At 37.4% G+C, this 24,347-nt stretch overlaps 1 long non-coding RNA gene across 1 annotated transcript; it reads left to right on the top strand.

Moving 5' to 3' along the window:
• Positions 1-22,670: 22,670 nt before the first annotated feature.
• On the top strand, positions 22,671-24,033 carry LOC123413439. Its single transcript, XR_006613751.1, has 2 exons — positions 22,671-22,897; positions 23,682-24,033. It is a non-coding gene; the product is annotated as an uncharacterized LOC123413439 (long non-coding RNA).
• Positions 24,034-24,347: the final 314 nt, after the last annotated feature.

Here is a 24,347-nt window from a genome sequence, read left to right as displayed (position 1 = left end):
TTGCATTAGAATTTTGTATTGCATTGATTGCTCCTATTCTGATGCATAGCCTGATTTTGTAACCTGTTGTTGTTACCTACCTGCTTATTCGAAATGCTTAGTATAGGCTGGATAGTGAGCCACCAGTGAGCCCTCCCCTTTTCCTTGTCGCCCCACTACATTACCGAAAGATTTGATCCAGGCCATCGACGGGACAAGACCGACACATCACCGCACACACCCCTTAGTTGTACGACTCTGAAGAGCTACTATCGAGCACTGAAGGCGATTCCTCTTCACCACCTCCGATGATGCCTCTGTCGTGAAGCCCCTCAAGTGTGAACCTATCGAGGATGATTCCTCCAAGTTCACCTTGACGATTACATCAAGTGGGAATCCATGAAGGGTGATTCCTAGGAATTCCCTTGATGACGAGGATACATTGTTACCTTTGCCAATTGCCCCCTTTGCCGGTATTGTGGGACTGAAGGGACATGCGGTACCACCCCGGTTGAGGTGGACCTGAGTTCAGACAGTCTGTTGTGAGTCAGGTTGACCTGGAGGGTACCCGTGATATAATTACGTGGCATGGTCGGTCATTCTTTGCCCTTCCGTAAGTCCGCGATATGGGGCGACGGGATCTGTAGGATCACTATTCGTTTCCACGAGCTCCCAAGACACTAACGGGTTTGTATATGTGATATGAGTAGGCCTTTGACATTTTTCACACTAACCACTAGCGGGAACAAGTATGTGCACTCTTCTTCGTACATTCTCACGAAAGCTCTTGAGGCACCACAATGAGCAGCACGTGCACGGGTGGCCCACATAAGCACCTTAGATAAAGAGGTAGCTAGGACTGATTTCGATCGTCCTTGTAACGTGCAGGAGTGCAAAGGATGATGAGCCCAAGACCCCTGAGCACTTAGGAGTTAGACCGACATGTTGGTCTCTCTGGTGAGCCTAGGTAGAACTATGGCGTGTCGATCAACCGAGGCCGGGCATGACCCAGGAAAGTGTGTCTAGTCGGAGTTAATCGAGTGTGCCCGGTCGGAGTTAGTCAAGCGTGTTGAGTGCAAAGGGTTATAGTAATCTATACTATTCTAATGCTCCAAGACACTGAAGAGGCTATTCTTCGATAGGACTATGTCTTTCCCCTCTCTTCTGGCATTTCTCTAGTTCAGTCCAAAGATATATCCCCATTCCTTTGATACTGATGCATACTTAGTATAGATCTGATGTAAGTCTCGCGAGTACTTTGGATGAGTACTCACCATTGCTTTGCTTCCCTTTTCCCCTTTGATATGATTGCCGCGATCAGATGACGGAGCCCATGAGACAGCTGATCCTACCAACGACTACTACACCCGATGGAGCCTACTACTACGTGGAGAACGCCGACGACCAAGACTAGTTAGGAGGCTCCAAGGCAGGAGGCATGCACCTTTTCGATCAGTTGTCATTGTTTTGCTATCCTTCTTAAAGCAGGCTTATTTATCTTATGTTTGTACTCGGATAATATTGATTCCGCTGATTCTTGTGTATTCGAGCCCTCGAGGACCCTAGCTTTTAATATAAAGTTGGTATTATTTTATTTTTGTCTAGAGTTGTGTTGTGATATCTTCCAGTGAGTCTCTAATTTTGATTGTGCGCATTTGCGTGTATGATTAGTGCACGATTGAGTCAAGACATCGCAATGGAATAATAAAAAATATAGATACGTTGGAGACATATCAGCATCCCCAAGCTTAATTTGTGCTCCTCCTCGAGTAGGTAAATGATAAAAACAAAAAAATTGATGTGATATGCTACCCAACATGTAACATCTCCCAGGTATGATCATTGAGAAATGATAAATTAACAAACATTAACATGGTAATATCCATAAACGTAAGTAACATAATCATCAACTTTCAAAATATATGATCCTTAAAGAATGTTTTTCCCCATTCATTTTATCATATTAGCATGGCATGGCTCCGTCTTCACCACATACAAACAAATGTCAAGCACCATGGTGTTAAGCCAAGCAATTGGATCATAGATTTTAATGTGCGTCATCATTTTATACCTCACTCAATACATTAGCGTGAACCATGGAGATAACATATATGTGGAATAGATTATGGTGGTAGGTTTGAAATGGGTAAAAAGTGGAGAAGCAAATCTCGCATCAACTAGGCGGATTAACGGGCTATGGAGATGCCCGTTCATATCTCTCCAACGTATCTATAATTTTTGATTATTCCATGCTATTATATTATCTTTCTTGGATGTTTTATGATCATTTTATAGCAATTCTATATCATTTTTTGGGACTAACCTATTGACATGGTGCCTAGTGCCAGTTACTATTTTTTGTTGTTCTTTCGTTCACAAAAAACCCTAGAGGAGTCGGAAAAAAAATCAGAAACCCTAAAGGAGTCGAAAAAAATTGTTTCAGCCCTCGCAAGTTCTAGAGCCTTGAAATCCAATCTAGAGCCCGTTCCGGAGAGGAACACGATCCTGGAGGGGTTCACCATCCTCATTGGTGCTCCTCCGATGATGCGTGAGCAGTTCATATTAGACTTACGGGTCCATAGGCAGTAGCTAGATGGCTTTCTCTCTCGTTTTGTTTCACAATACAATGGTTTCTTGGAGATCCATATGATGTAACTCTTTCTTTTGCGGTGTGTTTGTTGGGATCCGATTAATTGTGAGTTTATGATCAGATATATGAAAACATATTCATGCTTGCTTATTATAGCCTCGCATTTCTTGTACGATATTTGGTTTTTGTCTAGCCAACTTGATCTTTTATCTTGCAATGAGAAGATGTGCTTTGTGATGGGTTCGATCTTGCGGTGCTCAAACTCAGTGTCAGGAAGAGACATGACACGCATGTATCATTGCTATCAAGGATAAAATGATGGGGTCTATTCCTACATGAATAGATCTTGTCTACATCATTTCATCGTTTTTAAGGAATTACTCCGTTTCTCCATGAACTCAATACACTAGATGCATGCTGGATAGAGGTCGATGTGTGGAGTAACAGAAGTAGATGCACGCAAAAGTCGGTCTACTTATCTTGGACATGATGCCTATATACATGATCATTGTCTTGAATATCATCATAGCTATTTGCTCTTCTATCAATTGCCCAACAGTAATTTTTCTACCCACCATTTGTTATTTCTCTAGAGAAGCCACTAGTGAAACCTACGGCACCTGGGTCTACTTCACATCATTTATTTGGAATCTCTACTTTGCTATTTCTGTTTCTACTTTAGTTGCTCTTTTGTTTTCAGATCTATATTATAAAAAAACAAAAATACCTTGGTGCGTTCTATTTGCTATCACTCTTATTTTCATCTATCAATCTATCCTTACTTTACCCACGAGGGATTGACAACCCCTCCACGCGCTGGGTTGTGAGGATTTGTTATTTGTGTGCAGGTGGTGCTTACATAGTCTTGTGGGTCTTCTTACTAGATTGATAGCTTGGTTTCTTAACTGAGGAAAATACTTGTCGTCACTGTGCTACATCACCCTTTAAGTTTGGAGGGAAACCAACGCATGAGCGAGACTAAGAAAAAGAAATTGGCACCGTTGCCAGGGAAGATCAAGTCAAGATCTATCAGGTTTGTACACACAAATCTCATCTCCTTGCAATTACATTATTTTCCATTTGCCTCTCGTTTTCCTCTCCCCCACTTCACAAATTTGTTTCCTTCTTTCCATTTGTCGTTTTCTTGCCGGATCTCTTGTTTGCTTGTGTTCTTGCTTGCGTAGACATGATGCCTCAAAGGAGGTATTATGATGTTCCATATCCAAATATTTTGTTAGAGATTGAGAAAAGTACCAAGGAGTACATGACTATGCAATTTAAGCAAAATGATTTTTTTACCGAAGAACTTAAGGAACATTATATTTTTCTCGATGCTATAACAGAACAACTTGATCATATTAGTAAAGAAGTTGCTAATCTCCAATCTCAATATGCTCTTACCAAAAATCTGCTAGGAAAGATATCTGATGCGCAAGCTACGTTAGTGAATCAAATGGCGGCTAAGCCCGAATCTTTAGAGGATAAAAATGATGAAGAGATTAAAATGATTGGTGTTTCTTCTATTGATTCCCTATTTAGTAATGTTAAAATTAATGATGAGGGAATTGAACAAGTGTGAGCTTTAGCTAGAGGGCGTTCCCATGATTTGAAGGGTGAAAATCTTATTGAAAAAAATGATATAAGTGTAACTGAAGAGGTCAAAACTTTAGCTAGCCATACACCCACTATTTCGGATTGCAATTTTTTTAATTTTGATAGCTGCTCTTTGATTGAGTGTATTTCTATGTTGCAATCTATGACAAATTCACCCAATGCCTATGAACAATATAAAGCTTTTACTAAACATATTTCGGATGCGGTAATAAAAGCTTTGGAAGAAAAGTTAGAACTAGAGATTTCAATTATTAGAAAATTACATGATGAATGGGAACCCACCATTAAGATCAAAATTAAGAATTTTGAGTGCTATGTTTTATGTGATTTGGGTGCTAGTGTTTTCACAATTCCGAAATCTCTTTGTGATGTGCTTGGTCTTACCAATATTGAAGAATGTTCTCTCAATTTGCACTTGGTGGATCTACTATTAAAAAACCTATGGGAAGACTTAATGATGTTCTTATTATTGCAAATAGGAATTATGTTCCCATAGATTTTAGTGTTCTTGATATTGAGTGCAATCCGTCTTGTCCAATAATTCTTGGTAGACCGTTCTTGCATACTATAGGGGGCATGATTGATATGAAAGAAGGGAATATTAAATTTCAGCTTCCACTAAGAAAAGGAATGGAACTCTTCCCTATAACTAAAATTAAATTACCATAGAACCAATCATTAGGGGAACCTATGGATCAATCGCCAAGGATGACGACACTTAAAATTTATGTTATATGCCTAGCTAGGGGCGTAAAATGATAACGCTTGTTGGGAGGCAACCCAATAAATAAAATTTATTTTCACTTTCTATTCTTGAGTGTTTGCACAATTATTCTACTGTTATAATTTTTTGTTTTGTTTTATTTAGTGTTTGTTGCAAGTAAAGCCTTTGGGATCATGTGGGGTGATCGTTGCTTTAATACTGTTGAAAACAGAAACTTTTAAGTCCATTAGAAAAAAATCCTAAAAATCACAAAAACGTCAAAAATGTGTGAATATTTTACAAAATATTTATATACAAATTCCCTACGTTGTCCTAATTGTTTATCATTTTTGGAGTTACAGAAGTATAAGTAAAATTTGAATCTTTACAAATTGTTCTGTTTTTAACATATTCTGTTTTCTTTGCGTTATGTGCTTGTTTTAATGATTCTATGGTTTGTATCGGGGGGATAAACCATGGTAAATTTAGAATATAGTAGGTATAATGTAAAAACAAAATTTGAATAGTTTTTCAACAATACCTATAGTAAAGTTTGGTTTTCTTATACTAACGGATCTCACGAAAAAATTATTGAGTTTTGTGTGGATGAAGTTTTTAAGTTTTGAGTGAGATCATGATGAATGAAGGAATAAGGAGTGATAAAAGCCTAAGCTTGGGGATGCCACATGGCACCCCAAGGCAATATCTAAGGAGTACCAAGCAGCTAAGCTTGGGGATGCCCGAGAAGGCACCCCCTCTTTCTTCTAGAAACCATCAATAATTTTACTTGAAGCTATATTTTTATTCATCACATATCATGAGTTTTTCTTGGAGCGTCTTGTATCATTTGTGTATTTGCTTTCTTTGCTGGTTAGTTTGTCATAATAAACCTTGTTGGACACACCCATTCGAGAGAGCTAAATTATGCTATGATTTGTTAGAATCGCTCTCGATGCTTCATTTAAATTTTTTTGAGCCATGGAGTTGCTCAAGTACTTCACTTATATGTTTATGAGCACGGTGGTGCTGTTATTTTGAAGAAGTTTGCTCTCATGCTTCATTAGATTATTTTGAGAGTTGCTGAAATTTTGAAGAAATCCTCTCTTGCTTCACTTATATAATTTTGAGAGTTGCTTTTTAAAAAAAAACTTGTGCTCTTGTTCTTCACTTATGTTTGTTTGAGAGCTTGTTATTTGAAATGGTAATTTGCTTTAAATTAGAATTAGTCCCAAAGTGATGAATGTCCAAGAAATATATAATAAAAACTTCCATGAAGATTATTGGATGTTAAGCTTGATTCTTTGCAATAGTTTTGCGATATGAAGATAGTAATATGTGAGTTATGTTGATGAGTAATCTAGTAAGAATATTGGTGTTAAGGTTTGTGATTCCCTATGCATGCACATGAAGTCAATAGTTATGCTATGAAAAAACATCCTACTTGTGTTGCATCATTCGGTGTTAGTTATGTTTAATGTTCACTTATGATGTTTTTGTTCCTTGGTTGGGCGCTTCTCAATCTATTTGCTAGCCTTCACTTGTACTAAGTGGGAATACTGCTTGTGCATCCAAATCCTAAACCCAAAGTTGTGTCAAATGAGTCCACCACACCTACCAATATGCGGTATTTCAACACTGTTCCAAGTAAATTTGCAAGTGCCAACGCTAATGTTTAGATAAAAATTCTATTTAGTGTGCCCGTACCGCTCATGAAGCGCTGAGGGGTGACCGGTATCTTTCATGTTAAATAGGTTATTCTCAAGATGAGTGTTTATTCACTTATCATTGCATGAGAGTATGGTGGTAATAGGGATGCCGAGTCCCAAAAAGGAAAAAAATACTTTATGTTGTCAAATAATAAATTCCTTGGGAAGTGTTGGTATGGACGGTACCCATGGATACGGCTATCCGTGGAATGTGAAAGAATGGTGGAAAAAGGAACAAACTTTATTTTTAGTTTAGGAACCGCCTATAATTTGTTTAGCATGGAGGATACTGGAAACTCTTAGTCATTCTTGTTGACAGGAAAAGCATAACACCCAAAAAAAATATCTCTAAGTTTTTTCTCTTTGAGCTCTGGCACCTCTACAAATCCCTCCTTCCCTCTGCGAAGGGCCTATCTATTTACTTTATGAAATTTTTATTTTTTGAATTTAAGTATCCATCTTCTCTTATAAAGCACCAACTAAGGAGCACCATTATCATACTTGAGCATTGGATATAGTTAATATTTGAGTGTGTTGTATGAGTGGATCGATGATAGAGCATGATGGGCTAGGGATAACATTCTTTAGTGTTGATATTTTGAAATACTTGCTTGCTTGTTGATATGCTTGAGTATTCAAATTTTGCATGTCAAATTATAGACTATTGCTTTGCATCATCTACAAGTACATATGACCATGCTGTAAAGAAAAAGAATATGATGAACATGTGAGGCAGCATTCCACATCAAAAATTCTGTTTTTATCATTTACCTACTTGAGGACGAGTAGGAATCAAGCTTGAGGATGTTAATACGTCTCCAGTGTATCTATAATTTTTGATCGTTCCATGTTGTTATATTATCATTCTTGGATGTTTTATGGTCATTTTATAGCAACTTTATATCATTTTTTGGGACTAGCCTATTGACATAGTGTCTAGTGCGAGTTGTTGTTTTTTGCTGTTTTTTTTCCTTTGTAGAAAATTCATATCAGATGAGGTCCAATTGCCATGAAACTTTACAGAGATTTTTTTGGATGAGAAGGAAACTTAGGAGCAAAGAATGAGCGGCAGGCGAGGCCCGGGGGGCACTAGACATCAGGGCGCGCTAGAGGCCCATGGCGCGGCCTGGTGTCTAGTGGGGCCCTCGGGCACCTCCTCCACCGCCTTTGAGCTCTATAAATACCCACATATTCATAAAACCCTAGAGGAGTCAACGAAAAATCTTTTAAGCCGTCGCAAGTTCCGGATCCACGAAACCCAATCTAGAGCCCGTTCCGGAGAAGAACACGATCACAAAGGGGTTCACCATCCTCATTGGTGCTCTTTCGATGATGCCTGAGTAGTTCATATCAGACCTACGAGTCTGTAGGCAGCAGCTAGATGGCTTTCTCTCTCGTTTTGTTTCTCAATACAATGGTCTCTTGGAGATCCATATGATGTAACTCTTACTTTTGCGGTGTGTTTGTTGGGATCCGATGAATTATGAGTTTATGATGATATCTATGAAAACATATCCAAGCTTGACTATTATAGCGCCCTATTTCTTCTTCGATATTTGGTTTTTGTTTTGCCAACTTGATCATTTATCTTGCAATGGGAAGAGGTGCTTTGTGGTGGGTTCGATCTTTCGGTGCTCAATCTCAGTGACAGGAAGAGACATGACACGCATGTATCGTTGCTATCAAGGATTAAACGATATGGTCTATTCCTACATGAATAGATCTCATCACGTCATCGTTCTTAAGGCGTTACTCCGTTTCTCCATGAACTCAATACACTAGATGCATGCTAGATAGCAGTCGATGTGTGGTGTAATAGAAGTAGATGCAGCCAGAAGTCGGTCTACTTGTCTTGAACGTGATGCCTATATACATGATCATTGTCTTGAATATCTTCATAATTATTTTCTCTTCTATCAATTGCCCAACAGTAATTTGTCTATCCACCTTTCTCTATTTCTCGAGATAAGCCACTAGTGAAACCTACAGGCCTCGGGTCTACTTCACATCATGTATTTGCAATCTCTACTTTGCTATTTGTGTTTCTACTTTATTTGCTCTTTTGTTTTCAGATCTATATTATCAAAAAACCCAAAAATATCTTGTTGCTTTCTATTTGCTATCACTCTTATTTTCATCTATCAATCTATCGTTACTTTATCCACGAGGGATTGATAACCCCTCTATGCGTTGGGTTGCGAGGATTTGCTATTTATGTACAGGCGCTGCTTATATAGTCTTGTGGATCTTTCTACTGGATTGATACCTTGGGTTCTTAACGGAGGAAAATACATGTCGTCGCTGTGCTACATCATCCTTTAAGCTTGGAAAGAAACCAACGCATCAACGAGACTAAGCAGTAACCACCCAAAATACTTAAGATACTTAAGTGATATAATTGGCGAAATAAGACGAGTCCTCTTTAGCTTGGAATTATTCAATTTGTAGATGTCGTGACGCTTTCTTGTTTCCTGGTATTTGTAAGTAAGGATTTGGGAGCGATTTCACCTACACATGATCGTAGTTGCTATATTTCACGCTCTAGAGGAGCTAATTTTTCGGTAGTAATTGTTACGTAGTGGAATTCTCATATAGATCTGAATTATTTTGACTCTATCATATCAAAAGAAACCAAAATATTGACAATTTTTTTACATGCTAGGCATTTTCAATAGCTTTTTTTTTGAGAAATTAATTTCAATACATTTTAGTACCCTTTCCCCATCTTGAGGAAGTACTACATAAACTGGTACCAAGATAGTCGGGCAAGTATTCAATAGGTTCATGATGTTGCACCTAACGAGATAAAATACCAAGATTTAGGTTGATTTTGGTTTAGTAGATATTCTCTTATGAGATTCATGCTTATTTTTTAGGTCACGCGTGGCTCCGATCCGAAATCATAATAAGTTCTTCTCGAAAGAGGGTGTGTAATCAGCTATCCCAAAACCTATCTTGGTCATGAGGAAGAGGGTGTTAAAAAGAACAGTTGTGATATTGTCCCAAGAGCTACTTGGAAAATTTGACATGCATGGGATAGCAAACTGAATTGTTGCATAAGAAATAGATTCTGACATGCTTGCTTCCGAGACTAGGAGAGGGAGTGGAGAATTTTGGTGTTATTGTTGCATGTTTAGATATACTACTATTACATTAACTTTCAGATAAAACAAAATTGCACAAAATTATATATAATACTGCTACTGCTTTAATTTTCAAGTAAATCAAATTACATAAAGTTATATCTAATAATACTATTGCTTTAGCAGATAAAATGCTCCACATAATTGCATCACACCCTAACATTCAATTTTACAAAAAAACAGGTGTAGCAACGCGCGTCATCAATGATCTAGTATATTAATATGAATACATCACTTATTGCGATGGAGAGAGCTATATCTCATCACGCTGAAGACACACAAAGTGGCACGCGTCTTTTCTTTTCTACTTTTGTTAATATTAAAAAAACAAAATGCATATATTATGAAAAAACTATGGTTATTTTTTGACAACTGTTAATCACACATTTAAAACATAATCTGAAAAATATCCACTAAACTTTTCGCAAATGTGAATGATGTTAAAAAATGTCCACTAAACTTTCCGCAAATGTAAATGATGTTAAAAATGTCCACTAAACTTTCCGCAAATGTAAATACTGTTAAAAAATGTCCACTGAACTTTTAGCAAACGTTTCTACCATTAAAACAATGTATGAACATTTCAAAAATGTTCAGGTGTTTAGCAAAATATATTCTTGAACGGATTTTCTTTGTAATTAAAAAGTGCTTTGTATTGATAAAACATGTAATTATTTATTTAAATGTTCACAGGTTTCAAACAATATAAATGGTGGCATTGTTAAAAAAATGTGGCATGCTATAACAAAAAATGTTTGATTGTATTTGAAAAAATGGTTTAGCGCGTACTTAAAATAAGTGTTCAAGAAAAGTAGTTAAGAACTGTTAGATCATGTATTTAAAAATGTTAAGCATACAAAAAATGTCATAGAATTATATGAAAAACATGTAATGTATATGAAAAATTTAGATGTCAAAACATATATTTGCAAGAATGTTAATTATGTATTTAAAAATACTAAATTTGTACGAAACATGCTTCTTACTGTATATGAAAAATGCACAATGTGTATGAAGAATGTGGACATTTATTGAAACAAAAGAAAAGAAAAAATAAAAATAAAAAGAAAAAGAGAGAGAAACATAGAAACCGAAAAACAAACAAGGAAGACCAAAGATAAAAGAAAATGTAAGAAAAAGAGAGAAGAAAACCCAAGAGCAAACTGATGCAAAACCACTACTCAACGCGTCTCTTCCAAGGGAGCTCCTACCTGCCGCTCACTGCCGCAGGCAGCCCTACGCCGCACAGGGGGGCGCACCCGACTGGGCCGGCCCAGTTTTGTTCTTCTTTTTTACTTTTTTCCTTCTCTTTTATTTTTTGGGTTTTTCTTTCTTTCCCTTTTCCTTTTCTTTTATATTTGAAGAGAAAACATTTTTCGAATTTGATTAACAATTTTATAAAATCGTGAACAAATTTGGAAGCATGACCAATTTTTTAAAGGCTGAACATTTTTTAAGTCTTGAGAATAAAATTTTGAAAAGGAGAACAATTTTAAAAAATCATGTACAAATTCGAAAGCGCGAACAAATTTTTTAAGCACGAACATTTTTTGAATTTAGAGAACAAATTCTAAAACCAAGAATAATTTAAAAAAGACGTGAAAAAATGTGGAAAGGTGAACAAATATTTAAAACACGAACATTTTTTTAATCTTGGAAATAAAATTTGGAAAACGAGAAAAGTTCAGAAAAAACCCGAATTTTTTTAAAGCACGGACAAATTTTCAAAGCATGAACATTTATGGAATTTTGAGAACAAATTTTGAAACTGAGTACAATTTTAGAAAGTTGAACAAATTTGGAAGCGCGAACAATTTTTTAAAGCACTAACATTTTTTGAGTCTTGAGAACAAAAATTTATGAAAAACACAGAACAAATTTGAAAGCGCGAAAAAAAATTAAAGCACCAACATTTTTTGCATTTTGAGAACAAATTTTGTAACCGAGAATAATTTAAAAAGAGTGACCAAATTTGGAAGCGCAAACAATTTATTAAATACTTGATCATTTCTTGAATCTTGATAACAAAATTTTGGAAATGAGAACAATTTTAAAAATATCCCAACAAATTTGAAAGAGCGAACACTTTTTTAAAGAACGGACATTTTTTGAATTTTGAGAACTTTTTTGAAACCGAGAACAATTCAAGAAAAAGTGAAAGAATTCGGAAGCGCGAACAATGTTTTGAATACACATAATGTTTGGAAACGTAAACAATTTCTTAGTCTATAAACAAATTTGAAAACAGGAGGCTTTTACAAACATAGAACATTTTTGTTGTAAGAAAGAACATTTTCTGAAATTAGTGAACAATTTCTGAAACGGGAACATTTATTTGAACTTATGTACACTTTTTAAAACAGGAACATTTTTTAAACATACGTACATTTCTTGGTACGGCAAATATTTTTTAGAAAATGAAGAATATTTTTTAAACTTCCCGAACATTTTAAAATGATGAATAAGTTTAGAATTGGAGAACAAAATTTTAACAAATTTCAGAACAGAGAAAAAAAATTCTGAAACAGGAACATTTTTTTAAAAATGTGAAAAGAAGAACATTTTAAAAAAAAGTTGTGAACAATTTATGGAAAAAGGAACATTATTTGAAAAATCATGCAGTTTTTTAAATACAAGAACAAGTTTTGAAACACGAACATTTTTCAAAAGATGAACACATTTGGAAGCAGGAACATTTTTTGAAGCACGGACATATAAACTGTGAATGCGAGAACATTTTTTGAAATTCAAAGCAAAAATTATAAAATGTCAAATAGAAAAATACTAAAAGGAAAAAGGAACAAAAGTGAAGGAAAAAAGTAAAAAGGAAACAGTAGTATTTTTTGAAAAAAAGAACATTTTAAAAAATGGTGAACATTTTTTGAAAATGTTGGATATTTTTCTAAAATCTCATAAAAAATTAAGCTAGTCATGTTTTTAAAAATGGCAAATATTTGAAACTTAGAACATTTTTATAAAATCAAGAACATTTTCTGAATATCTATTTTCTTTTTAAAACAAGAACTTAGTTTAAAATAATCATAGAAAAGAAAAGCTGCAAAACGAAAAAAATAAAAAAGAAATAAAGAAACAGAAAAAATGACAAAAAATTAAGCAGAACCGGAACTGCCTGCAGAGGGAGATAGGCAGGTCCAGTTTATCGTGCCCCTGTGCGTTTGCCCAACAATTTGATACGAATAGCGTCAAATAGGGTTTTCCCTCTTCCAAGTTAATCCATTAGCGTCACGTGACGTATAAATCTGGACCGGCCGACACACTTGGCTCTCGTTTTTAACCTTTCTTCTCTTTTTCATTTTTCCTTTTCCTTTTTACCTTTAATTATATTTCATGAAAAAATACATATACTCCACGAAAGATACATAAATTTGAAAAAATATATTCTTGCAGTGTTAAAAAAACTGGTACAACTTTTTGAAAAATCCGGATATTTAGAAAACTATATTTCAACTCCTATTCTAAAAATATTTCACACATATTCGAAAAAAGTTCAGAAATATGTGTTTAAAAAAGTGTTAAAAATTTATTTACAAAATGAAACATATATATTTAAATGTGTCAGATGTATATGAAAAATATCAATGTGCATGAAAAAGAATATATGAAAATATCGTTTTGAAAAAAATGTTAATAATTATACTTGAAGATGTTAAACATGTATAAAATGGTCCTTATTTATACCAAATACGTGCAACATAAATTAAAAAAAGTATATATCAGAAATATATAGGTGTATTTTTAATAAATGATAATTGTCTATTAAAAATGTTAAACATGATTAAAAATAATGACTCATATGTATATGAAAAGTGTACAATGTGCATGAAAAAAACATCAAAAGATATATTTTTATTTTTTTCTACAGATTTAATAAATGTTTAATATGTACAAAACAACTTTCTTCATGTGTAGGAAATTTGTCAACATAAAAAAACATATAATTTAGATTAGTGCTACAGGATTAGCCGTTCGAAGAGCTGCACTCTTAGTCTTATACTCCCTCACTGTCTCAAAATAAGTGACGCAAATTTAATACGAAGTTAGTATAAATTTTATATTAAAACAGTGACACTTATTTTGGGACGGAGGGGGTACTATGTTTTTTCTGTCCATTTTACCCTTTTTCCAATTTCTAAATTATTCTTTGCCTTTCACCTTCTTCACTTTTTTCAAATTTATGAATTTTTTAAAATGTTTACTTTCTTTCATTTTTATAAAAAAAATTGAAACGTGTAAACAATTTTAAATTCATGAACATATTTGAAAATCAAAACAAAATTTAGTATCCGTCGACGGGAACTTATACTCCAACTGAATATGAATCGCCTAAAACAAATGCAGAAATAATGCGAGCACCAGGACTTTAATCCTGGTGGGCTGAAAATACCATTGTTACCATAACCATCCAATCATAGATCGGTTCGCTTGTTAATATTATATTTAAAGAAATGTTAATCAAGCATTTCAGAATGTTAAATGTGTATAGAAACAATTTTGAGTATGTATTAAAAAAATGTTAATCTTCCATTTCAAAAATGTTAATAAGGAAATTAACAAATGTTAAATGTCTTTTTTGTTTACCATGTAGAGAAAATGTTAATATTTCATTTGAAAAAACGTTATGGTAAAATATGTTGACCGTGTATTAATTATTTAAATCCTGTGTTAAAAAATTGTCGAATGCTTATTTCAAATATATGAAATATATACCAAAAATATACAATTTGTATGAAAACATTATACCCAAAAGATCTAATTTTTCAAAAAAATATTAATCTGATATGTATGAAAAATGTTGAAAAAATACTGAAAAAGTTAACATGTGTTGAACAAGAAAACAAAGAAACAAAAATAAAAAGTGAAGATAACAAAAGAGAGCAAGGAAACCAAAGTATAACGAAGAAAGAAAGAAATCCCATGGAAAAGTAAAGAGAACTAAATTTATGATGAATAAAAAATAAGAAATAAAACAGTCATGAAAAAAAAGAAACAAAGAAAACTAAAAAAACTGTGAAGACCAATAAATAAACAAAAAACCAGTAAAAAACAATAAATTCAGAGAAAAATTAAAGAAAAAATAGAAACCAAAAAAACTTGTTTTTGAGGGAAAGCCTATTGGCACTTTCTTGCAAAGTTGAAAACGTTACATCCTTTATTACAAGAGAATTCTAACTGCATATCACATGCATGTCTAGCTACAAAATGTGCCAAAGCATTTGCTTCCCTGTAACAGTGCTGGAACTTCACGGTTGGTATTTCATGAGCCACTTGAAAACAGTCAGCTAATAATGCTGAGTATGGTGCTCTAATGTCCTTCTCCCCATTGCATGCTTCTATAATTTCTAGGCAATCCTAATCCATAGTTATTCTTGAGCAGTTTTTTTTGCTAGCCAACAATAGACCACACCTTAGTACTAGCACTTCCACCGAAGCAACATCATGAGCATGAGTGAAAGGCTCCACATCCCCCACTACTGCTTGTCCTCCAGAGTCTGTGATGATAGCAACAATCGCTCCATAGCCATCTTCAAAAAGGGATGTGTTTGTGTTTACCTAGTATGATACTGGCGCCGGTTTCACCCAACGCTTGGAAACAGTAATATGTTCCGGAATCTGGCGAGCATGATTTGATGCAATTGCATGAATTGAGAATGCTGAGTTGATGGGATTCTTGACAGTAGCCCCTTTTTTGATTTCCTACGTTCCCACCAAATATACCATGCACCAACAACAACTACTTCTTGAAGCCCTAGGTGACCCAAGATTGGTGATTTCTGAAATTGTCACCGTAGAATCTCCTCAAATATCACTTTTTTTGACGGTGCTACGGCGGGCTTACGCCGGCCTAAACCAAAATAATATTAAAACAGATAATTACAACGGGAGGGGGGGAGTGGCGGCGAGGGGATTGCCTGGAGGAAATACAAGCGAAAAAAAAGAGAAGGAAGAAAGAGAAAAGTTACAATCTCTCAGAAAGGTGAAACAACATTGTGCACCAATCCCGCAGAAGAAGCATTGACTGCTCCTTTGAGCATCTGTTCGACCATAGCATTATGTCGTCTGCGGCCATTTGGGCAATAAGGTGGATAGGTTGTAGCTCCCCCTGAAAACCATTGCGTTTCTTCTTTTCCAAATATTCCATAGGATAGCAGTGATTATTGTGGAGCGAGTCTTGTTAGCAGGGTGAGACCCCCAAAGCTGCGTAAAGTCCGATGGAGGAGAGGCAGAAAGAGCAGAGAGCTCCTGCCACAGTGGTCCCAGATGGCTGCAAAGAAGGAATAGGTGTTCTCCTGATTCCGAAGCAGGACAGAAAGGACAGGAGCAAGAGTCCGTTAGCCCCCTTTTGAAGTGTCTTTCGTTGGTGAAGAGTCGATTCTTGCATGAAAGCTAGAGGAAAATTCTGCATTTATTGGGCGCATAGTTCCTCCAGATTACCGACGCGAAGGCATCGAGAGGTTTGTTGGCCCAAACCGCCTTATATGCGGAGTTGCAAGTTAGAGGCTTGCTGTTGATACGTCCCCTTCGTTTGTCCTGAACCTGCACATTCAAGGAGACAGATGCCAGCAAGGTACGTAGATTATCCAGTTCAATGTCTGCAACATTAGATAGTCTCAGAGCCAAGTCAAGTTCCAATTGAGGATCACTAAGCACTCGGGCAACTGATGTCGAAGGCCTAAGGGAGTGGGAAAAAATGGCGGGGAAAATAGTTGCAAATTATGAGTGTTGTTGGGTACCCAGAGGTCAAGCCAAAAGGCAGTATTCATACTATTTCCAATCTGCACCATAGTTACCGACCGAAAGAATTCAATCCCCTTGGCGATGTCTCGCCAAACATAGGATTGAAAAGGGTGAGGAGTGTCAACGTCCCGAGAGATCGGCCAACCATATTTTGCCGCCAATGGAGAGGTGTTCGAATTTTGGATGTCGGAGTGTAGTTTATTCAAGTGAGAGAGGAGTAAGCAAGAGTTTAAGTGATGCGGAGAAGAAAAACCTTGACCCCCTCGCGAGAACGGAGCACACACAAATTCCCAAGCCACTTTACATTGACCACCCGATACTTTGCCCTGTCCTGCCCAGAAAAAAGCACGTCAGCGTTTATCGATTTCCTGAACAATGCCCGCAGGCAGCAGTAGAGCGGGCGTGGCATATATAGGAAGGGCTCGCAGAACAGCCCTAACCAGGATTGCACGGCCGACAATGTTAAGAAGGACTCCTCGCCAGCCGGCCAGATGACGGTAAATTTTGTCGATGATGAATAAAAAGTCTTTGATGTTTAGTTTGTGGGTGAATAAAGGCAAACCTAGGTAGGATTGGGGGAAGGAAGCAACTGTGCACCCTAGAATTGATGCAAGTGCAGATGCGAGGCCCGGCTCGACATGAATAGGGGTGAAGGTGCTCTTGTGGAAGTTGATCACCAAGCCCGTAGCATTTGAGAATTGAAGCAGGATTGATTTAAGCGTTTGAAGCTGCCCTAGGTCTGCTTGCAGAATAGTTAGTGTGTCGTCGGCGTATTGAAGCACCGGGCACGGAATGGTCGAGTCAATGGGGTGAGACAGGAGGCCATTAGAGGAAGCCTGATGAATCAGACGCTAGAGAACATCAGCGACAATAATGAAGAGGAGGGGGGATGTTGGGTCTCCCTGTCGGAGGCCCTTTTTGCAAGAAATCCAGGGTCCTAGCTTACCGTTAAGAAGCACGGTCGATTGACTGGTCTGATTCAAATTTTGAATCCAGTCGCACCATTTCAAAGGGAAACCTTTAGCTTTTAAAATTGCCGCCAGAGCCTCCCAAGAAACAGAATCAAAGGCTTTTTGAAAGTCTAATTTTAGAACGATTGTTGATTTTTTACGCTTGAAACAAGTTTGAACGATATCAGCAGCGTAAATAAAATTATCAGCGATACCTCTGCCTTTAATGAAGCCAGATTGATCATGATGAATGATTAAAGGGATAAGAGGTTGAGCCCGGGATACTAGGCATTTGGAGCTGATCTTAATGAGGCAGTTTTGAAGAGAAACCGGTCTGAAATTATCAAGAGACGAAGCTCCAACGCGTTTTGGGAGTAACACGATGAAAGCTTTATTAATCCTCCGAAGGTCTGCAGTGCCGATGTGAAAATCATTCAGCAGAGCAAGCAAATCCTGGGATCGGGCTGGCATTCACATTCATGCTAAGAATCGCCAATTTTATCTCTTCGAGGGAGAAAGGTCTAATAAGAGAGCAAGCTTGAGAGCTGCTCAGCTTTGAACCAATCAAGAGTCTATCAAGATCAAAATTGATGACAAAGTTAGATGGGGTTCCGAGGATAGTTTTGAAGTAGTCGTGAAGAATGGAAGCCTTGCCGGTGTGAGAGGTGATGGCCGCCCCGTTAAAATGCAAACAAGGGATTTGATTTTTGCGAAAGCAGACGGAGGCGCATATATGCATGTAGCTGGAGTTTTCATCACCGAGAGTGCATTCTTTGATTTTTGCATGTTGTCGCCAATACGCGGCCAGAAGCTTGTTATGACGATGTAAAGCCAGTTTAACGGTAATACGAAGGCTAAGCTCTAGTTGAGAGAGAGGGCGGCCTTCCTCGAGTTTGTCAAGCACCGAAATAGTGGTAGAGGAGTTGGAGGCAAGACGCCTAGGGGTTTTAGCGTTAACTAGCCATTTTTTAGCCATATTGCGAGTACGTTTGAGCATGAGGCAGATGCAGCCAGCAGAACCGAGAGATTGATGGAGTTGGCCAACACTGGTCCAATTTTGGATGATTTGGTGAACGAAGGTTGGGTTTGATAACAGCAGGTTATTCAGCCGAAAGATGGACGGTTTCAGAATGTCCGTGGATGCCGATAGGACGATGGGGACGTGGTCGGAGGTGGAGCGAGTGAGGGAAGTGAGAGTGGAGTCAGGAAACAGAGTAGTCCAATCAATGTTGACAAAAGCTCTATCCAGGCGAACTAGAGTCGGTCTATCTTGTTGGTTAGACCAGGTAATGAGCCTGTCTAGAAGAGGGATCTCCTGGAGGTGAAGAGAATTTACCGTCGAGGCAAACATGCTTGCTTCGGTTGAGTTAAAGGAAGCGGTAGATTTATCGGAAGGTCTTAAAATTAGATTAAAATCCCCCATAATTATCCAAGGTAGATTAACCGACTTAGATAAGGACTCTAGGGAGTCAAGAAAAGCAGATTTACTAATGCGGTCACAAGGTCCATAGACGTTGGTTATGATAAAGGAAGTTCCATTGGCACGGAGAGAAAACCAGCATGAAATAGCAAAGCAGTCAAGGAGAACCCTAGTGCACTGCAGATAGGTGTCATCCCATGCCGTTAGTATCCCGCTAGAGGCCCCATTAGAAGGAAGAAAGTGAAAGGAGCGGAAGCCGGTAGGAAGAAAGGAGCTGGCCTTAAAGACTGAAATTTGTTCAAGCTTCGTTTCTTGCAAACAGAAGATAGAAGATTGAAGACATCTTTTTACGTCTATACATTTGTTTGCTCGCCCAAGTCCCCAAACGTTTCAAGAAGCAATTTTAATTTGTCTATTTATGGGAACCAGAGAGCAACGCCAACCGCAGAAGGGAAGAAAGGAAATAAAAGGCGAGGTTCACTGTTATAAGGTAGAGACGATCCGTGATGGGCAGTTACACAGACCATAGCTAAAGGAGCAGTGGCGAGAGGGACTAAACCTCGTTGGAATAAAAAACAAATAAAAGAGAAAGGGCAGGCAGTAGCCGGCAGTGTCTGGCGAAGCGATGCAAAAAGATCGAAGCAAGCACAACAGCCGCCGAAGGCAGAACTGCATGAAGAAGGGCTTCGCCGTCGGCGATGGCGCAGAGGGCCGTTACACATCGGCACACTCCGGCGAACCTAACCGATCCACAAGGAGAGCTTTATCTATTTCATCCATAATGCCAAGTGCCTTCCACACTTTGCTCGCTCTAGTACATGTGAATAACAGATGTCGGATGTCCTCTGCACCATCCCGACAAATAGAGCATTGTGGAGATACCTTTATGTGTCTGTGAGCAAGAACACCCATCCTCGGGATCATGCCACATAGTGCTCGCCACATATAAATTTTGATCTTGCTTGGTACTCTCAGCTTCCATACAATTGACCACACTGGGTTCACTGATGAAGGACCTTCGGTGTTCACCAAGCGGGTGCCAAATTGATGTTCCCACTATGTGTAGTAAGCAGAACGTACTGAAAACACAAATGCTTTTGTTCGATGCAAAGCCACAAAGTCCTCCGTGAGGTGTTGTGATAATGGAATTCTGAGAATTCCCGATCAAGACCATATCCCAGCTTCATGAATACGGATCAATTAGTTCATCTACTATTCTAAATAGAATATTCCCTTTTCTCCTGTAGACCATCCTTGTTGGGCTGCTCGGGATCTAATGATCCTCCCATATTTTTTTTCCCCGGTGCCAACTCTCCAAATATGTCCCCTTCTGGAAGTTTGCGACCCAGCCACTATGCTTTGCCAGGTAAGTGAAGAGCCCTTTTTTTGGCCCGACTTTGAACAAATTACCATCAGGGAAGTACTTTGCTCTGAGAACTTTTGCACATAGGGTTTCTTGATTAGTGATCATCCTCCAACTCGTTTGGGCAACATTGCTAAATTAAAAGCATGCATGTCTCTGAATTCCATATCTACTTTCTCCTTTGGGAGGCACATTCTCCACCAACCTAGACAATGCATTTTCTTCTCTTCCTCAGCATCACCGCACCAAAACGCAACCATGGCATCGGTGATCTCCTTTCATATTTTTTGGTTAGTTTAAAAGTAGCCATTGCGAATACAAGGATGGATTGTACAATTGCCTTTAGTAGGATCTCCTTGCGACCCATGGACATGATTTTTTTCTTTCTACCCCTTCAAACTGTTTACAGTTCTCTCGACAAGGTCGGTGAACTTATCACTTTTATCCAATCCTATCATAGCAGGGAGCCCAAGATACATATCTGAAACTGCTTCAGTCATTATATTAAGTTCTGCACTCATATGGGATCTTACATCACCATTCACATTGGGACTAAAAAAGATACTACTCTTTCCCACACTCACCAACTAACCAGCCTCTAATACATGACTCAACGAATTTGCATTAATCATATTTTCCTTCATAAGGATTAGGAAATCATCGGCAAAAAGTAAACCCAAGAAAAACTTTGAATAAATAGAGAAACCAAAAGAAAAAGAAAAATGGAGAAATCCTTCAGTGAGGTGGTCATACATCCCGAGAGCTCCTATTGCATGCTAGGATGCATCCAGTAGTACATCTTTCACTAAATGGCGCGCAAATGGGCCGACTCACTTGCATGCGTCGAACGTAAACCTTCACAGAAAATAAAATGAGGTGCGCGGAGTGGAAGTCCTGACCTTAGGCTAGAAAGCACTGTTGGCGTGCTAACATGTAGCCCTAATATTTAAGTACTAGTGGTAGAGGCAGATACATATTTGTTTTCTACATTTCTTGGAAACTGTGATTTTTTTAAATGTGCATAATATTTGAAAATGTGATTTTTATTTTTTTAATAAAACCCTTAAAAATGGAAGAAATTCTGAAAAAGTGAACAAAACTGGAAAACATAAATAATTTTTATATAAGCTGAACAGTTTTTAAATACACATTAAGAATTTTTAATATATGCCAGGCACTTTTCAAATATACAGTGAACATTTTTATGATATATGCTGAACGATTTTTCAATATACATGGAATATTTTTATGATATACGCTAAACAGTTTTGAAATACACAATGAACATGTTTTTCAAGATATGTTGAACATCTAATTGATGTAGGATGAACATTTTCTTAAGTATATGGTGAACTTTTTTGCATAATACAAAAAAACAAAAAAACAAAAGAATAAAAAAAAATGAATTAAAAAAAGGAAGGAAAACTAAAAAACAAAATAAAAAGAAAAGACCCAAAAGAACTTTATCTTCCCTAATAATAAAGCAAATACGGTTTCTGATCGTCCGTTGTGGCATTTTTTGCGAAAAAGTCCCTTCGTTTTTAGTTAATCAACCCGCAGTCCTTTCTTAAGTGAGGAAAACACTTCATCGTGCCGCTTTTACAAAAAAAAACTGACGTTTTCTGAAATCAACCCGCAGTCCGAATTTAAGTCAGAAAATGAATCGTTTTTTGTATTGTTCAGAAAACCCCCTGATGTTTCAGGCAATCAACTCGCGCTCCGTATTTTAACAAAAAAAATCCTAACATTTCAGTTAATCAATCCAAATTTTATCTAAAACAAATTTATTCATATCTTTTAAACCGTAACTCCAATTTTAACATGTTATATATGAAATTTGATTAAAAAAATATGTAGAATCTAAATAGGATGTTATTTTTAGCTGTTGAAACTTTTTAAATATTATTTTTGATGCAAACTTAATCTATAGTGTACGGTCCTTTTTTTTTCTCTTTTTCCGGCGACGATACGAATTGAAATAAACATTCATTAAATTAAAATCAAATTGAGAGGAAAGAAAACATCGTTAACCACACATGCTCACCTTTGAAAAAACCTCGTGAGGAGAAACAACATATTTTTCATCTTATTCCGAGTGGCTGTACATTCAAACGGGTTTTCGTTGTGTGAGCACTAAAGCCATCGTCGGCAACACAAATGTGATGTCATGTGAAAATATATTGCGTTCAGAGTGTGTGTTATTTTCTTTTCTGTTGCAACGCACGGGCTCTTTTGCTAGTTTATAAATAAAAACAATAGAAAGAACGGGTTCAGAAATCTTCTGCAAGATTCTCAAAACCGGCCAGAAACAGAGGATTTCCAAACTGCGATCCGTCAGCATACAAAACAGCATCGAAGCCGTGGACCCCACTGGCCGAAAGCAGAGATGGTCTTTCGGCTATAGGATTATTAATGCTGGCCCATCTTGCGAGGCCCACTTATGCGCTTTGCCTGTATACATCAGTTCTGCTCTTCGACGGCCCTCTCTCGAAGAAAGGTTCGGCGTGCTCGCGGATCTCTGTTCGCGGAGTCCCCAACCCCAACCATGGTCAGCGCAAGCAAAAAAGAAGAAGAAGGAAAAAAAAAAAGGAAACCAACCATGGCGATGGGCGAAACTTCAATGGCGAGCAGCGGCCATGGCAACCCCGTCGCCCCATCCGATGAATCCAAAAGGTTAGCCGCTCCCCGTCCCACTCTCTTCCCACGATGGCACAAACATGGTAGAATCAGGTGCGGTTCCCTGCCGTGCGTGATGTGTCCGACGAAATGCGCTTGATTATTTTCCTTCCTGACCCTCAATACGTGCGAGGTCTCGAGAGTCAATCACCAGTGAGAATTACCTTCGAGAAGTTCATCCGGGGCGAGGGCCAGGGCATAGTTCAGATAGTTGTGATGGTGGTTAACAGGTTAAGGCATAAACAACCGAACCAAACTGAAAAATAACTAGAGTTATGGAAAAAGAAGTGAAGTTTATGAAACCGACCAGATAATGTATCAGTTACTAAATTTTAGTATTTTCAGTTATATTTTAAATGAAAAAATAAGAAGGCTTGAACTCAACTGAATTAGACTGCACCAGAATGGCCTTACGTTATTTACTCATCTCTACTGAAGAAATATGCTGGATGAATTTCCAACAAACTCTAGCCTTATGCTGGACTGATCGATAAATTCTTCCTGTCTAACCTTTTATAGTTTCTGAACAGAATCAGGCTTCCTTAAGAAAAGAAGTCGATTAACCTGTGCCCTTTATCATATTTGTCAGATGGCTACACTGTGGCTACCCCCACCCCCAGTTTGACAAACCGTGATTCATTTGTTTTATCACATCCATTTGGCAAATAAACGATATGGATGATGCTTATTATTCTGGTTGAAATTCCGTAAATATAGGTAGCTCGACTAAACCAAATTTATGTTTAAGATGCTAAATTTGTGAGTGTGTTCTTCTTGGCAGGGGATCAGGGGAACCAGAGGGGTGTACAACAGTGGTATCACCAAATCACAAATCTTTTGCTTACATCAGCAAGTGTATATAGTTTCAATATACTAAAGTTTAGGTCCAGATTTCTTGAATCCGTGGTGCTTCAGTTATATGATTAGGGACAATTCAATATTCTATTATTCCAAAAATAAAGTTTTAACAGTGGTATTGCAGTTTCAACTTGCGCTTGTATACAGTTTTATTTTCTAATCAGACTCAGAGTGGAAATTTCATTTTCTTTCTATTGTAATATTGTCAACTTGGGAGTAAGTGCTTCTTTTATTTGAATCAGGATTGGTGTGCCACTCTGCGAAATCTGCAAACAGATTATTTTATTTGACCGATATCAAATTATTCATATGTTTGGCATCAATCATTCTTGCTTTATTCCCAATACCCACAACAGAAACCTTGCAGCATATTCTTCTAACTTCATTCTCGTAACAGAGTTTCACACTTTATGTGTTTGAGAATGATAATTGAAGAGCAAGATTGACATGACGCCCTTGCATGAATTTGTCTTTATCAAGATCTGACTACCTATCCACTAATGGTGGAATCCGAGAGGGAGGGGATTGTGACGGGACATAGGAGTTGAAAGTGGAGGTAGAAACATGTATTGCGAACTAACAAGATTAC

Source organism: Hordeum vulgare, chromosome 7H (genome assembly GCF_904849725.1).
Source record: "Hordeum vulgare subsp. vulgare chromosome 7H, MorexV3_pseudomolecules_assembly, whole genome shotgun sequence".
NCBI classification, from domain to species: Eukaryota; Viridiplantae; Streptophyta; class Magnoliopsida; order Poales; family Poaceae; genus Hordeum; species Hordeum vulgare.
Note: the sequence above shows the minus strand (reverse complement) of the source record. Positions and strands in the feature narration are given on the sequence as shown.